This window comes from Macrosteles quadrilineatus, unplaced genomic scaffold (assembly GCF_028750875.1).
Source record: "Macrosteles quadrilineatus isolate MER2022 unplaced genomic scaffold, UCM_ALF_1.0 Scaffold_2__2_contigs__length_208266976, whole genome shotgun sequence".
In the NCBI taxonomy this organism is placed as follows: domain Eukaryota; kingdom Metazoa; phylum Arthropoda; class Insecta; order Hemiptera; family Cicadellidae; genus Macrosteles; species Macrosteles quadrilineatus.
In genome coordinates, this window is record NW_026542595.1 from 170118491 (window position 1) to 170131342 (window position 12852).

The window sequence follows — 12852 nt, forward strand, 5'->3', positions numbered from 1 at the left end:
CTACTTTAATGTGCAATCTGTTGCTCTTGGAAAGCAACCTGAAAATGTTTCTTTAGAATCTTGAAAAATTGTTTGGAAATAGAATAGCAATGTTGATGAATCACATTCATAAATTTTACCGTTTATATGTTTACATTGCCTTTTATAATAAAAATCTCACAAAATGGTTAAGTTTATTTTAGACTTGGAAAGAGAGTCTAGTATATACAGTCAATAGGTAGTTGTATTTTCTTACTTTGCTGAAAAAAATAGGTATAAATAAGGTGGGTTGGAATCTTCTTTAAAGCCAAGATTGTTAATGTTTGTTATTATTAATAAATAATTACCAGGAACATATTTCGCTTCTAAATTCCACATTTTTGAAAGTATTTGCTATTTCGTAAGACGTTAAAAAAATTTATGCTTACACAGGCGAGAGAGGAAGTTAAAATCGTATTACCCGGTTGTATTAAATTTTACTGTATAATTTAGCTTTTTAAACTTTTTTGAGAAACTAACAATTTTGTTTTAGCTATTATTGTTTGAGTTAGAAATACAAATTTGTTGTGTCCACTACTGTCGTTCTGTTTCTGACTGTTACAAATTACTTGGTGCCTTGCTGTAGATTCTAGGGTCACTGACGTTTGGTAAGATTGCAGGTTGCTTTTAGCTGTTGATTTTTTTTAAGGGTAGACTACTAAAACAATTTCCCCTTAAATTCTTATTCTAAAATGGAATACAAAAGAAACCTATGACTCTAAAGGCAATTGATAAGAAATTATATCTAAGATAGCAATTAAGAATGTTTTTAATTTAGATTTTTTTATTTTATATTTAAATTAAGTTTTAAATAATATTATAATATTATACAATATATATAACATTGTATTAATATTGTAACAATAATAACTTTAGTTTTGGTATCAGTTTCATAGCATAGATAAGTGAATATCATTTGAAGGGAGAAGTTGGTGCCATCGTTTGAACTTCAATATATACCTCCACATTGGAAAGCAACAGTCGAGCCAGAACAGTACAACAATATACTAACTATAACAATATTCGGAGGCAAAATTGAAATTCGAAGCTTAGGGAATCATATGATAATATTATCATTTTATAGGGAAGCAGTTGTAAAGAAATCGCTGCATTGGTTGTAAGAACTTGGTGAGCCGTGACTATTTCCACCGGGCGAATGTCACGACTCATGATCAATGGTTCAAGTGTTTTTTTTATAGTAGGCTAGTTCAGTGTTTCTCACTCCACGACCCCGAACAAGGCTGTGGGTTTTGTTCTTATTACTCCCACCGCCGACGATTCAGAGGCTCCGAGACTTTCGTTAGCGCTGCATCGGCATAAATTTTGCATCGTCTTTCATCTTAATTTTGTAGTATGTTTGCGTTGTATTTTTGCCTTTTCCTTACTTGTGTGAAGATATTCTCTACTATGCAGTAAATTAAGAGCGCCCAGCGCGCTTGATGGGGCCCGTGAGGAGGAACATGGAGTACCGGTAGTCTGCATCAGCCTTGGCGGAGTGGGAATTACAACTCTTGGCCACCCCTGGATCTTGGCCCCCCTCTTCCGTCATGCCTGCTTCCCCTCCGGTGCTGCTCGCCCAGAAACATGAACTAGTACCGCAAATTCCGCAAGTTTTAGGCCTAATTAATTATTGCTAACCACCGTCCTGGACTTGGAGATTTCGTTACCTATTTGTTAATTTGTGCACAGAGATTTATTAATTGTTTTTCTTTTTAAATTTTAAATTCTTTAGCCTAGGCTACTTGTTGATCTTTTTTAAATTTTATAATTTTATTAAATATTCTATTGAATTCTAATTTGGGGCCCCTAAAGTTTCTATAGTTACCAGATGAAATGAATTTATTAAAAGAGTCATTATATATATCATGTTGTAATTTGTTAATTTAAAGTTTTTTGAAAGGTAAAAGCTAGTAAGATTTATTTTTGAAATTTAGCCTATTTGAAAATGATTAATGAAATAATTGTAAGTTAGTAGGGTAAACGGGTATCAAAATTTTTAAAGTTTAATTGAGAGTATTTAATTCATGTATTATTGTTAATTATTGTTGTTGATGTTATTGTTGTGTTATTTTTTTTTAAATGGTTAATTACAGCTCGTTTCTCTCAAATGGCGTGTTGTTCTTGAGCCTCCATCCATGGTTCTCATTTTATGTAAAGTTTTGTGAGCCGCTCCTCGGGCCTGCGCATGGATCACGCTTCCTTTTCGTTAGTCTGGGTGCAGGCGCGAGGGCATGGTTCATCTGGTAGCAGAGCGTGGTTGCGATCCACGGACCTCTGGGTTATGGGCCCAGCACGCTTCCAGACTCCTTGATTCCATCTTTCATGATGTCAAGTTCAAGTTTGTGTTCAATTACCTCGACGATCTCTTGGTGTACAGTGAGAGCTTCGAAGATCACCTGATTCATCTTGAAGAAGTCATGAGTAGATTGAATAGGGCTGGCCTTACCGTGAATCCTGACAAGGTTAGTTTTGCAAAGCCGGAAATTTCGTTCCTTGGTCATCTTATCTCTCATAGAGGCGTCTGCATCGACCCCGCTAGAACCCAGGCTATCAGGGAGTTTCCTCCTCCCAGAGATGTCAAGGGTATTGCTAGGTTCATCGGCATGGTAGGTTTTTACCGACGTTTCATACCCAATGTTGCTGAATTGGCGGCTCCTCTCAATGAGCTTCGGAAGAAGGGCGCCAAGTTTGTCTGGGGTGAAGCGCAGCAGACGTCTTTTGATCTTCTCAAGGAGGCTATCATGCAGCCCCCTGTTTTGGCGATGCCGGATTTCAATCAAAACTTTGTCTTGCAAACAGATGCTTCCTCCGTCGCAATTGCGGCTGTGTTGTCACAAGAGGTGGATGGTGTTAGGCAGCCAATTGCGTACGCCTCACGCACTTTGAGTCCCTGCGAAAAGAAAAGCTCTTCGGTGTATGAACTCGAGTGTTTGGCTGTCGTGTTTGGAGTCAATAAATTCAGACGCTTTTTGGAGCACAAAGAGTTTTTGTTGGAAACCGACAACCAGGCACTCTCGTGGCTTCTTGCACATCCACGCCAGCTTGGGAAAATTGGTCGTTGGGTTGTCCAAATATCGTCCCTTAAGTTCCAAGTGCAACACGTTCGAGGCACTCAGAATGTGATTGCGGACACACTATCTAGGATGTACCATTCACCCGACGATCCTCCTTCTGACCAAGAGCAACCGGGTTGTGCCGTGCTCTTGGAGTTTCCACTCGCCTTTTCTGATTTCATTCCCCATCAGCTGAAGGATCCTGAGCTGGCAAAGATCATTGGTGAGCTTCAAAATGGGGGAGCCCACCCCCCATATTTTCTGTCCCAGGGTGCCCTTTGCTGTCGCGCTCGGCAGCGAGGTAAACCTAAAGTTGTGCTGCCTAGTCTTCTAATCCCTATGGTCTTTGAGTATTTTCATTCGTCTCCTGTGGGTGGGCATCTAGGTATCCACAAGACCATTGCGAAGGTTAGGGAAATGTTCATCTGGAAGGGTATGGATCGGGATCTTGCTGCTAGGGTGCGTTCTTGTCAAACGTGCTCACTGAGCAAGCCCGCTCAAAACTCTAAGTTTGGTTTGTTGTCATCTGAGGTGGCGGAAAGACCTTTGGAGAAGGTTTTCATTGACTATGTAGGGCCTCTCCCGCGTAGCAAGTCAGGAAATAAGTTCCTACTTGTTTGTGTGGATGCCTTCTCCAAGTTTTGTTGGCTTTTCCCCTTAAGGAATGCCACTGCACAGCTCACCGTGCAGGTACTTCGAACTCACCTTTTCCAACATTTTGGAATACCCGCCACCATTGTTTCCGACAACGGAACACAGTTTGTTTCCCATCTGTTCAAAAGAATGTGCTTTGGGCACGGAATCCGCCATGTGACTACTTCCCCTTACTATCCACAGCCTTCTCATGCTGAAAGGTTCAATCGCAATCTTCGCTCCGCTCTCATAGCTTTCCATGCTGACAAGCAGACCACCTGGGATCAGGAACTCCCTTGGCTTCAGTTTGCTTTCAATACTGCTCACCATGAGAGTCACAAGGCGGTCCCTTTCGAGCTGTTTCTAGGCTATCCGCCTAACAACCCGTTAGCGAATGTGTGGGGAATTGGCGACCTTCTGCCACCTCCTGGTGCGGCTGATGTCAAGGCAACTTGGCAAGCGGCCAGGAGAAACTTGATCAGAGCTAGGGAATTGGTCCGGAGGAAGCACAATCGTGGTAGAGTAGACAACCCTTTCCAGGTGGGGGATTTGGTGTTTTGTAAAGCTCATCCAGCCAGTTCGGCTGTGGACAAGAGAGCTGCAAAGTTGTGTCATCGGTGGTCAGGTCCCCACCGCATCCTGAGGTTTTTGACGCCTGTCACGGCGGAGCTTGGAGATCCGCGGACTGGAAAAGTTTTCCGGAGGGCGCACATTTCTCATCTCAAGCCCTTCCGCGGAACTCTTCCGTAGGCAATTTTCTTTCCTCTTGTGTCTGGGTGGGAAGTGCACTGGGCCAGAGAACCTGATCACTTCTCCTGTCCCCTGTGTTCTGCGAAGGAATTTCCCTCACAAAATTTTCCAGCTCTGGCCAGAGCAAACCCTGGGGGTGAGTTTTCCCCTCAGTTTGGAAGTCCCTTGGCGTTCCCCACCACAGACACTTGAGTTGTCTTTCAGGTCATTCTCTTTTCAGGAAGTGGGGGAGAGGCTTGTTTGTTTGTCCCTTTTGGAGAGGAGTGTCCTCTTTTGGGGAGGGAGGTTGAGCCGTGACTATTTCCACCGGGCGAATGTCACGACTCATGATCAATGGTTCAAGTGTTTTTTTTATAGTAGGCTAGTTCAGTGTTTCTCACTCCACGACCCCGAACAAGGCTGTGGGTTTTGTTCTTATTACTCCCACCGCCGACGATTCAGAGGCTCCGAGACTTTCGTTAGCGCTGCATCGGCATAAATTTTGCATCGTCTTTCATCTTAATTTTGTAGTATGTTTGCGTTGTATTTTTGCCTTTTCCTTACTTGTGTGAAGATATTCTCTACTATGCAGTAAATTAAGAGCGCCCAGCGCGCTTGATGGGGCCCGTGAGGAGGAACATGGAGTACCGGTAGTCTGCATCAGCCTTGGCGGAGTGGGAATTACAACTCTTGGCCACCCCTGGATCTTGGCCCCCCTCTTCCGTCATGCCTGCTTCCCCTCCGGTGCTGCTCGCCCAGAAACATGAACTAGTACCGCAAATTCCGCAAGTTTTAGGCCGGTTTGAAAATTGAACAATATACAACATACAATATACAACAATATACTAACTATAACAATATTCGGAGGCAAAATTGAAATTCGAAGCTTAGGGAATCATATGATAATATTATCATTTTATAGGGAAGCAGTTGTAAAGAAATCGCTGCATTGGTTGTAAGAACTTGGTTGTGTACAGATGAATGCTTACCGTGTTGCGAATGGACGCTGAGATTTCTGTTCTAGTACGTTGTGTGTGCGAGAGGAGAAATATACTTGTGACGGGCAAGGAAGGGCCCGAGTAGCGATTACTGAGCTGGAATTCCTATCTCACAGGACATACGGTCTTCCTCCACCGAGAACGTTGTAGTACATAAGGGTGAGGGGTGGTGTTGGACTTTTGCCCTAGACACCAGCTACTAGTGCTAGACACCACTCACCAGGCAGTTATTGTGCTAAAAAACATATACACAACAGTTTGTTCTCAAGCACTTATGCCACACTTTAAAATAACCAACAATACTTGAAAGTCTTACAAATTCTCCTTTTTTAAAGAAACCATTTTTAGTAAATTTCTATCGACTTAAGAACTAAAAACGTTGTAATGCCTATTTTCAATGCTGTAACTATGATTTCTCAAAAAATAATTGGAAAATGAAAGTTTTTATTTGAAAATTGTTAACTTCTATAAATTTATAAGTCAACGTTAGTACATGCCCCTATAATACCAATATAGAAAGGTATATGCACTTGTTTTAGAAATATGCCAATGTACCTTTTTGACAAAACACACTACAAGGTAAAAAAGTAATGGTAATTTGGTTCGGTGGACATTATCTAGTAAGACTTGACTGAAATCATTGGTTTAAGACAACGTTCTTCACTTTTCACTGTTTCACCACAGCTACGTAAAGATTGCTATATGTTTTCAAAATAATCTGTTTTTAACAATATAATGGTATACCGATAAACCATTTTTCAAGTAAAATGTAAACTATTAATACACATTTTTAGCCTAATGTTCACTAAACATTCTAGGTATGATTTGTCCATTAGTAATTTCGTCTAACACCCTGAATAAAATTAATGAGTAATATTTACACTTTATAAAAAAAAACAATACTTTCGCCGCAGCAGACCTACTGACTACCTACGTAAATTTCCTTTCGCTTTTTACCTATTAGGGAAAATTGGTAAAAACAAAACTCAAATGGATTAACACGTCAAGAAATACGATGTCAAAAACAGCCATGTTGACATATGGTGGGACAATGAGTGGGGGGGGGGGGCGTGGGAAAATACAAGTGGGAGTGCTTTTGTGCTCTTTCTCACCACTGGTGATTTACAAATGTCAAATGGATTATCAAGTTTTCTTTGCTGCGTATGGTAAATTGTAGGTACAAAATGTTATATGAATGAAGGTGCTATGGGCAACTTTAGACAAATATGCAAAAAAATACGGAGTTTTAAGGTAGTTCAGTTATGATGAAAAAATTGATATTCCGCAAGAACATGGTATGGAATGAAAAAAACCTGTATTCACCCTACAAGTATATGCGGAATTTACAATGTCTTACTTAACAATAAGGGTTTCCAATTTTGGAGTACTTTGAAACACCATTGTTAACTTTGTGAATTTATTTAGCTGTATAAATAAAGTTATTGGGATTAAACAAGCCTTTAAAATGCTGCCCTGCGTAATAAGATCACACGGAATGGTTAACATATGTTTGAATAAATAAGTATTCGTAACTAATAAATTCTTCATGGCTTGTTTGATGATGTTCTAATGATAAAAATAAAGCCTAAAAACAATCTTTGAATTCTACGAAAACTTTGCTAATTCATTTTTCTTGCTGTCCTGAACTTACGAATTTGTATTTCTAGCTGTAATAATAGGAAATTATTGGAAATAAATTAAATAACGAAATGTGATTTTTATCGGTGTAAAGATAAAGTGTACTAAGGATTATAAACATTAAATACTATTAGTATTGTGTACAATTTGTTGTGTTGATGTGTACTCATGAGAAAGCAAGATTGCGATATCTTCTATTTCCAAATGTTAGATTTTAGTACAGTATTACGATACTTTTATTTCCACGAATCATGCAATCAAAATTTCTAATCCGTAGAGACTTGTTAAACGTTAAAACGTGAGATATCCATTACTCGGGATACGTTAGGTTGGATTTTAAATTTCCGAACAATGGAGTGATTAACGTATGAGATTGCTCTAAAAGCTTGGGTAAGGTACTTTGTGATTGAGTTCCAGTCTAAACATTTTGTTGTAAAGGGTGATTTCACGATGGGATCTTATGTTAGTATGTTTATATATATACCTAATCGATCAAACATTTGATATACTGAGGTATGGAATTAGGACAATATACATTGTAATCATCTGATAATATAAACACAGACTTTTGTAAATATAGCAAAGTGGTGTGGCATTCTAATATTTAATATAAACCAATTAAACTATCTAAAATGCTAAATGTTGTAAGTTTTTGAGTGATGTGGTTTTTAATTTCTATAAATTCAATTTAAATACAAACATATGCATAATTTATTATTACATTAGGTTACTTAGGTATTGATTATAGTAATTTACATCTTAGTGTCCTTTTACCATTTCTTGAAGGCAGAAACAAAATTATTTATATGATTCGGATAAGGAATGAATACTTTTAGTGAACAATACCAACAGATGTCAACAGACAGGTCGACAAGCTACGAAATACAGTTTCCTGTCACCACCCTACTGTCTTGTTAGTTAAACCACACTTATACAGTTATATCTTTGGAATTATAAAATCAGTAAAGAGTTAGCCTAAAGCTAAGATTTAGCAATAGTAGTTTACGCAACGATTGCGTTAAGTGAGTCTTTACGACACGAGTAGAAAATTTAAGGCACGAGCCTTGGCGAGTGCCTTAAAAACTTCTACGAGTGTCGTAAAGACTATTATCGCGAGTTGCGTACACTACTTTACCTACGACCGTTTTTTTTAATTACTATCAATCTGGATTTAATTACTAACAATCACTACTGATAACTTTTTAGAGAGGTTATGTTTTCGTGTATTGTCATTGCCACTGAAAGTGATGCAACAACTTGTTGTATTATCAGCTGATTTCCTGTAATTACGTGTTTGTTAAACTTCGTTAAATATTACATTGCTAGCAGCATTCTTACCATAAATAATATTGTATCAGGTACAATTCGGCAAATACTTCATTTATTTTTGGACTTCCACCAACTTAATTAAGAATACGCGAGTATCAACATGAACAAGTCGGATCAACAATTAAATTGGTCAACTGATCAGCTGATCAGCTGATTAGTTGATGTTCGAAGCATTACAATTGTAATTCTTTTCTCTCAATACTTGAACCTCATTGGTCCGTTACCTGTGTGGATATGAGAAAACTATGCGGATATGAAATGAAACTATGCGGATATGAAAGTAAACAGCTGTAAAGTGAAACTTTTCAATTCTAAGAACTGGACTGAAATGGCTACTTTAAAAAACGGTCGTAGGTAAAACCGTTTTCAGTTTACATGTATATTTCGTAACGGCCGCTCTATTGGGGTTATTTAAACTATTTCTATCAATTTTCACTTCCCGTGACTATTATTCGTTTTATTTACTATGTAAGCATAATTATGTAGTCAATGTTTAGTTGGTCAATCATGTTATGAATACACTAGCCCGAATCATCAGAAACCAATGTGTAAGCAGTTCTTCACTTTATACAGGGTGACAAAAAAGTCTGGAAACGGCTTAGTCTCTTTTTAACTAAATCCGTTAGAAAAGTCAAACTTTTCACATCAACTTACATGTATAAAAACTACTTTTCCAAGTATTTTCATGTGTTTACCTCCACCAGGGGACGACCCATGAGGAGTAGGTACATAATCTTTAATGTAAGCATAGGTTGATATGCAAATCATTTTAAAGGTTAAGTTAAGTGGAGTTCATTGCCGGAAACCACATCTCAAAAGGTCCATTCGTTACAAAATGGTGGCATTTCAAAGTTCTTGTGGAATATACCTTTACATGCCTTAATATTGGTAAATACTCGTATTAAACAATATCTTGAGAGCTGAAACTGTATTTTAAAGTCAACTAGCTCAAAGACTAGATTTATTCAATCTTCAAAACAAATTTAACCGGGTTTCAGATTTCCCGGCTAATTTTGACTATGAGCCTTACCATTACTAAGGCCTGTGCAGGTATATTCCGCAAGAACTTTGAAATGCCGCCATTTTGTAGTGGATGAACCTTTTTTGACGCGGTTTCCGGCAATGAACTCCACTTGACCAGACCTTTAAAATTATGTGCTTATCAACCTACGCTTACATTAAAGATTATGTACCTACTCCTCATGGGCCGTCCCCTGGTGAAGTTACAAAAATGGTAATGCTTGCAAAAAGTAGTTTTCATACATATAAGTTGATGTGAAAGGTCTGAATTTTCTAACGAATTTAGTTAAAAAGATTTCAAGCCGTTTCCAGACTTTTTTGTCACCCTGTATATTGTTTGGGTCTGTTAGTGTTTTGTCTTAATATTTTTACTAAAAATAAAAATACAAAAAAATAAGAACATATGCAATGTCTAGAATACCTTCCAGTATTAACAAGATATACGTGAATGACAACAGCCCATTTTAGCTTGCAAAATATTGAAGATTAAAATCCTTTAAGTTTTTTTCTATACATAGAGGGAAATCTAACCATTTCATACTATTTAAACACAAAATGACTAAAAACTGTTTTTTTTAAATCACATTATCATCTAGGATGAAGAACATATTATTTATAAATATAAAGAAATTATTTTCCCTGTATACATTAAATATTTAAGTAACATTGATGTTACTATCGAACGTTTTTTGGAATACAAGCCAAATTCATTTTAGGATTGATTTTCATGCTTAAACTTCATCAAAAACCATCGTATTTGTAAACGGATGTTTTATCTGGAGTATATAACAATAAACATTTAATAACTTTTTAGTATTACACATACACGGCGCTAAAGTGTCGTTTGCTGTTAATCCGAATCCGATAGTACTCCTCTCACATCATCAATTTTATACAAATACAAAACATCAATGTTTTCAGTTATCTGTTAAGCATTGTTGTATAGTAAGTAAACATTAATTTAAATATATTTTTAACTGAATAACTGGCAAATATTATTGTATTTAAGAAATGTTTAACATGAAACACGAGTGAGTGTGTTGTGTTAAACATGTTAACATGTTTAAACATTTATTAAAGACAATAATATTTGCCAGTCATTCAGTTGAAAATGTATTTAAATTAATGTTTACTTATCATACAACAATGTTAACAGATAACCGAAAACATTAACGTTTTGTATTTGTGGATCTTTTAATATTGCTATGTAATATTACTATGCCTCAGATAATACAGTAAAATATAAGAACGACATATAAGAAGTTCCTATTAAAATACGTAAGACGTTTGAAAGAAAAAAAACAGTTATTGCTTTCTTGATTAAAATGGATTCAGAATCTAATTTTCCATTCCAGGACAAGTTTAGGATAATGGAATTTGAATTGCAAATATATGACTATTCAATTGCCTTGAGAAACTTAGTTTCTTATAAAACTGTTTTTGAAGCAAAGAAGAAGCTAAATACAATTACCTTTTAAGCGAAACAATTGGTGTGCCAAACTTACTGAGCATATTAATTAAAATATTGCAATACTGTACTATACTTTTTGGATTTTGAAAACATAACATTGTGCTGTCAAATAATACACATGTCATTGCTATATTATTAAATAAATAATTGGAAATTTTAGCCTATCCACCAAGAACGTCAAAATATGTTTACTTCCTTGTAAGGCTTAGCTCGAGGAAAAATAATAAAAACATTTTATACATAACTAACTTCTTACATAATCTTCATAGTACCCAGAATCTGAAACAATGCTATGGAAACTCGAAAACACCTCTTAGAGTAAGCTTCTGTTTGATTCTCATGATACTTTAATCTACAACAGATAAGTCTCCCCTAACTCATCAATATCTCATCAATCTTGGCAAGAAAATACATTTACACTCTGTAAAAATAAGCAATCTTTAGTGCTGTTAAAGGGGTAAAATATATTACTACTTATACAAGTCTTTCAATACAATTTCTAATTTAATACTTTTATAAATAACATCACCCTAAATACCCACATTTTTGATAGAGTTTCCTCTAGGATTCCTACAGTAAACCTCAGTAACCTTTTTCAAACATCTCCCTCAGTGTATTACAAAATAAATTATAATTTAACACATAATTAAACATTCTGATGTAGGTATACCTCAGATACTCCTTAAATATGAGATAAAACAGTTATTTTTAAAGCCCCCCCTCTTCAACACACATTTTAAAATATTTGTAACACATTACTTTGTAATCGTATCGGACAATGTTGTAAAAATTAAAACTTTGAAAGTCTATAATTATAAGCTATCAATAGTTTTAGTTGATGTTTTGATTTTAGTTCCAGGAAGCTGGTTACCAATTAATAAACATTTAATGGAAATCCTCTGAGTTGTAGTCTTATGACCTAAATAATAAGAGGATTCAAGTTCAGGACAGCCTAACTGCATATTTATTTTAATTAGCTTGTTATTATATTTTAACTCGGTTAAATCAGCTTTAACACAATAACAAAAAACACACGTAGAAATTAACGTGATTATTTTCTAAATATCCTTGAAAGTATTTTAAGCCATTATGAAATTCGACGAATAAGACTAAAAGATTTACAATATTATTATAAATAGAAAAAATCACTTATGCATTGTATTTCTGTAATCAATAAAATTAGCTTCGCAATTTCTCGTATAATCAAACGAGGTTTTGTCATAAACTTACTTGTACTATGTTTTATCCTGGTCAGTCCTACAACATTAGAACCTGATTATTGAAACTGACAGTCATTATATACATGCTCGAAAGGTATATTTAAATGTTTTTTGTATTATATTAATATTTAATTTATTTTTGATTGAATTAAGATATTTAAAAGTCACAAAAGAAAGATAGTATATAACACGATGTAATAGAGTCTTAAGCTTCTACTTCAAAAATTACTTTTTCTACTGTAAGTTTAAGAAATAATATAACTTTAGTGATTGCTTGGTCATTAGCATTTTAAATGTTAGGCCGTCGACTTTCAATTCAATTTCGCACTGCTATCAATGTCGTTTTGGCGTAAAAGTTATACTTGGTGATATTTCGAATCAAAATTTAGTATCGAGATATATTATTCTTGCCTTTTAAAATAGGATTGGTTTTACAAAACTTGTTTTACTCAATAATTAACCTGAAAAGGAACTTCTTACCCTTTATTAAGTGCTTCTAAAATATTTCAACTAATTTTATCAGACACGTCGTATTCCACAAATAAAATTAATTAAAAAACTTTCTCTGGATCAAATAGACATTGGCAGGACAATCTAGATAGGTTTCTAGATTAAATTGAATAAATTTATGATGAATCAAGAACCCTTAAAGAATTACTATTTCTAAATTAATATCTTTGGAATATAATTTTTTTTAAATTTTTATTCGATATTTTTGATATTTGATTCGCCGAAACAAGAAG